We start from the raw sequence: 6,000 nt of genomic DNA, 5'->3' as shown, positions 1-6,000 counted from the left end.
GTGGGCCCCGATGCTTCCAGGCCGTACAGACAAGCCGTCGTGGGCACAGGACTCGGTACTGTGGTGCTGATGTCAGGGCCGGCCGGGCAACAGTGCCACGCCGCACGGAGATCTTCCTGAGTATGGCGTGCTGTGGCCATGCCTGCCCTGGGTCAGGGGCGGGGAGTGGGCTTCACTGTAGCCATGACCCTGCCCCGTCCCCTTCGATGAGGTCATGATTCGTTGGAGTCAGCGGCCGACTCCCCAAAGCCGGCTTCTCTGGAAGTCGTCCCTGGGACTCGGCCGTGGGCGGGCAGTCGGCCGCCCTGTCGTCGACTCCTCAGGAGGCGGCTCTTCGTCCCGGAGTCTTGAGGGGCGCAGCCTGCCCCAATGTCTTGAAAGGTTATGGAACTTGGGTTGGCCTACCCGTGGCCCATTACTCCGAAAGTTTAACAACTACCATGATAGTTAAATAAAATTTATTCCTTTGCAGTAGGGAAAATTGGATTTACGCAAAACTGTAACCATAGAGCTTTCCACCAGCCATATATGCATGTAGTATAGGCTATTTCTGTTCATTACTCTCTATGTGTTACTTTGCCAGCATATTCCTTGTGCTGACCCATTTTCGAGCTGCAACTTTCATGTTGCAGACTTTTCAGACGACGAGTAAAGAGCTTTAGGTCGTGGTTCTATACTCAGTGATGTCGTTGGAGTTGATGGACTCACTTATCTTCCAAGCCTTCCGCTGTTATCGTAATTAGATGGCCTTAAGCCATATTTCTTGTAATAAGTTCTCTTTTGAGACACTCGTTGTAATAAGTGTGTGATTGCTACTCTGTTATAAATCCTTCAAGTACTGTGTGTGTCAGCATTACTGATCCAGGGATGACACTGAAGCACAGTCATCGGATCGTGTGAGGTCTGGTCGCTACAACTGTGTTCTTGAAAGCATCTGGGATCGCCAAACCCATTGCCGGGCACTGGTCTGGTAATGAGAAAAGAGACGTGGAGTGGTCAATAGATGGTGGTGCATATATACAAATAGAACTGACACAACATTTTTACTGTGTTATTTTCCTTTTATTTTTTAGGGGGAGGGGGGTTGGGGTGGTTTTGGCGGTTGTACCTGTGAGGATGCATGTTGGATCCTTCCCTCTCATGCACCTTAAAAATGTCTTGAACGGCCATCTGAATGAATCTGCATCCTCATCTCTTATCAGGGCGAAACCAAAGAATGTAGTCTGTAAGTGGTTGTTAGTACCGACAAACACCCCAAACAGCATATGGTACTTGTTGGTCTTATATGTGGTATCAAATGTTACGCAGTCACCAAAGTCCTGATATGCCCCTCGGCAGCTTGCGTTCGCCCAGAATATGTTGTTAACTCTGTCGGACTCATCGAGTTGCATGTCACAGAAGAATTCACTGTTTATAGCTTTCATCAACCTAAAGAAATTGACAGTCTTTAGGACATCGTCCACATCATCCATCCTTGCATTCTTTGCTTTCCTGCATATTAAAAGTTCATTCAAAAATGCATGTTGAACTGGCGTCGGGTCATGCGTTGCGTAATATGTTTGTACTGACAGAAGAAAAAATATGAAGGGGGTTTATGGGAGGAGAACAAGTTTCTACTTACAGGTTAATCAGGTCTTTGGCATTCATTTCCAGGAAGTAGCTACTAGGGTCATCACCGCCCCATATGCTCATGATTTGCGCGTGTTCAATGCCTTTGAACTGCAGGTACTTGATGTACTCCATGATTGTTTTGTCAAAGTTTTTGTGGGAGTGCAAGAAGGCAAGCATTTCGAGGGTGAGCTATAGTCTATGGTTGTGTTCCCAGACTATCTCTTTTATGACAAATGTTCCATCCTTTTCCTTCTTTAGCCTCATTTTAGCCCCGCAGTTAGTCCTGGTTGTCGTCTTGTTCCGCTGTCTATTTGCTTCAGACACCTTCGATTCATAGACTCCATAGCACGTGCAATAAAGGTAGGCTCTGGTCTTAAACTTGGGGCCTTCCCTGACAGCAAAACCCGCATGCTTCGCTTAGACGTTGTAGAAGTTCTTTGCTTCTTCGAATGTTTCAAAGCGCATCTCTAGCCTTGGTAGAACGTAAGCTTCAATGTTAGGTGGCTGCACGCAACAGTGAGCAAACAAAAACTTAGTTATGAAAAATGTTAGATGGGGTGGTCAGAGTACCATGGTATGGACTGTGCTTGTTTTTTTCTATATGGATACTTACATGTGTATAGCTCTGTGCTGCCTCCGGTGTTTGCTGTTCACCCTGTGTATGGGAGCGGGTGGTGTCACCCTTGGCACATGCAGCAATGCATCTCTTGGAGGGTGCAATGTTGACGAAGATCTCCATCTCTCATTGTACGGCCGTCTCCCCTTAGATTCATTGTGAGGTTGCTCCTGTCTATATGGCTCATATCTTGTACTTTGGAACCTGCTAGAGTGGCCAAAATTTCTGTCTCTTTGGCCTGGTCTTCCCATCGCAACCACTTTTGTAGCACGGATGATTGATGTTGACGGAGCGACTGGTGGAAGCCTTGTTGCAACCCATCCACGGCTCCTTGTCCTTGCCTTTCTACATGTGCTAGGGAAGGAAAACATTTGTTGCTGGGGAAATTGTTGGCCTTGTTGCAACCCAGCAGCGGCAAAGCTTGTATTCCCAGATATTGGTGTTTGCTGCATAGAAGACCCTGCCCGTGCCTCTGATGATTCCGGTGTATCTTGAAATCTACCTGTATTGTTGAAGTATCCAGGTGCTATTTCTGGTGTTACCCAACCAGGCGGTGCCCCATATCTGCTTGGCTCATCAAACGCTCGTTGTGTGTGCTACCTTGCTTGCTTCTGCAATGACATTCAACAGTTTTGGGATTAATCTTTTCTGCATTTTTCTCGTATACATGCTATGGGTAACATGTCATGCACTGAAGGCAATGTACAAGTTGAACTTGCATCGCTGGCCGTTATTTAAACTTTGTTCTCTATTTTGTATTTGGTTTCGTTTTCAGTCGAACTGACGAATGTACATGTTCAACACCGATGTACTTATGTACTTTTTTTAGCACTGCTTGTAAACTGAGCATTGAACTTCAGCTGTTATGGAAAGTTTTTATCTCTTTTTCCCTATAACTGATGTATAAACATTTCGGTGCACTGCTTGCAAATTGAACATTGAACTTCAGATATGTATGGATATGCATATATATATAACTGATGCATGTCTTCTCTTTTGTTCATCTATAACTTATCCAACTACACTAGAAGTACTCCTAGTTTATACATCAGTTCAAACTGACGCAACTACACGGCATGTACAATTAGAAATAACATCATACAACTTGCAGTGGTAGCTGAACCTTATATAAAGCCTAGTATATTTTGATGGATAAGTTTATGTTTTTTGGCTTGAACTGAAGCTAGCATATTAGAGGTACTGACAGTAACCTCGACATCCAAATTGTGCATCAAGTGGCAGGGGTGTAATGAACTGATCAAGCATTTGCAATGTACTATCAGGTTCTTCTTCATAGGAAGACTGATGAACTGATGGACAGACACAAATGTGCGAAGCAGACATTACCTCCAGTGGAATGACTTCTTCTTCCTCTCGTGGGCGGCGTACTGGCATGTTCTTGGGAGGCGGCGCCATTGATGCAGCTCCTGCTTGTGGTGGACGTCTGGCGAAGAGGTCCGGGGAGGTAGCACCTTGCGGGGATCACTGCCCCACAGAAGGAGCCCCGGCAACGGGGGGAGGTAGGAGGCGGGGATCACTGCCCCGTCGATGGATCCTGCGGTGGAGGGAGGCAGGAGGCGGGGCTAACGGCCCTGTCGATGGATCTGGCGACGGAGGGCGGCCATGTCGATGGATCCGGCGATGGAGGGAGGCAGGAGGAGGGGATCACGGCCCTGTCGATGGATTCGGCGACGGAAGGAGGCAGGAGGCAGCGACGGATCCGTCGCCGGCCAGTCATGGTGCCACGGGCTCCCTCGCTCCGGCTACCGCCGTCGCTTGCTCGCCCACGATGACTGCCTCCAGAGGAAGAAGGCGGGTTGGGTCGGGCTGGCTCGGGGGGATTCTACTGTGTAGGCACGTCGCGCCTATATAGGGCCAGGGGGTAACAAAATATTATTTTGTTACTGGTAACAGAATAGTCCAGCCCTATATATATATCATCGAATGTCTCACAACCACCATTATTCACACATACACATGTATATATATATATACAATTAGGTATATATACAATTTATCCTACATGTTACGTTGGTTACTTCGGAGCACGATGACAATTGGGAGTGGTTCATGGGGGCGGTAGCGGGTAATTGTATTCTCCTTTGGGATCTATGACCTGGTCGAGCAAAAATCCCGCTATTTCCTCTTGAATTGCTAGTATGTGCTTCGTTGGTAGGAGCTGCTCCCGCACGTGTTTGAATTGTTAAGAAGGAGATCAACATGCATGTGTATTATTTGTGTGACTAGATATCGATAATCATGTAAAAATTGTGAATAGTGTTCTGGCAAACGTACCCATTGCTGTCTATAAGATTTTCTCCTTTCGGATGCCATCATGCGAATGTTCTCGCAAACGTAGTATGCACACAGATCAGTCCCCAGCGCCTGCTTCAGGGCCTTTATGAGAATGGAATTTAACCAGATAATAATTAATCAAGCATGACAATTAATTAATGGTATTGAAACAAGAATTAAAGATATGGTATCTAGCTAGTACTACTTAATTACTTACCTTGGGTCAAAACCAAAACAGCTTGTCTCGCCATTTGCCTGGAGTCACCTTGATGAACTTCGCCCAAGCCCTGCCCGCCGGCAAAGAAAATGAATAAAGGGGTTATTAAATAGTTGATATCAGGAAATGACGAACTAAAAAGGCCGAGATATTGTTAATAATGATTGAAATTACCTGCCGACTATCCCCTTCAAGATGGTGAAGTCACTTTCTTTTTTAAGTAGTGAGTCCAGTACTTCAATTGTTCCTTCTTCAACTCTAATGATTAACAAGATCCAGTGGTATCTGCATGCGCACACGTTTGCATGTCTTAATTAAGCGGGTATGTGCATAACACTAATCAACTGCCCTAAACCCTAGACACTTAATTATTAACATCTAGCTAGCTAGTAAGCAAAAACAAAATTTGTAGTACAAGACAGTGTGACTCACAGGAAGTTGTAAGGAAGTAGTATATCTTCATTGGTATTGAGGCGCTTGAAGAACTCTAGCATGTTATTCTCTACATCTTTTTGATACCATTTGTATTGCCATGTGTCTTCATTAACGGAATTTGGGTCAATGAACCCAATGCCATAGCGTCCAGCTTTTGTCATTTCATACATCTTCATCCTGCATAATACCACAGAAAAGAATATAGTGAGGATAATTACAGGTAACGATCGTTCAATGAGCACTATAACTAGCTTGAGACTTAAATTACAGAAAGAAATCACTTACAGACAATAGCAACTGACGATAGATTTGTCGAGTGCATCTTGATTGAATAACTGAAATAGTTCTGAATACTCAACGGAGATAGCTAGCCCATGGAAGTAATGCTCCTCCTTGATATTCACCATGAGGGACTCTCGATTGGAACTCTTGGGAATTTTCATGTACCAATCATGCAATTCATACATTCTCGTTGGGAGTTTCTTGACCTCCTCAGGCTCGACCAAAGGTTCACCGCGGACATATTTTTGTTTTATGTCCTCCTCTCTAAGCGGAGACATGGGCTCAATCTCGAGGAGTTGTCCAATAGTGATACCGAGCATTTTAGCCTGGCTTCTATGCTAGTCGGTTATTACCAACTGCTTGCCTAGCTGGGGAACGGTTTGTCCACATGGGGCACCGGTACTCTCATCTGTTGACACAACAAGCGGGGGGATTGATTGCGCCGCGTGTTCTCCCAGCTAGGGAACGGTTTTCCCGCATTTTTTGCCAGCTGCTTGGCTCGATCTCGAGCTCGACTCCTGCTGTAGTCATGCTCGATATGCCT

The sequence above is a fragment of the Triticum urartu genome, chromosome 2 (assembly GCF_003073215.2).
Source record: "Triticum urartu cultivar G1812 chromosome 2, Tu2.1, whole genome shotgun sequence".
Taxonomy (NCBI): domain Eukaryota; kingdom Viridiplantae; phylum Streptophyta; class Magnoliopsida; order Poales; family Poaceae; genus Triticum; species Triticum urartu.
This window is presented reverse-complemented; position numbering follows the sequence as displayed.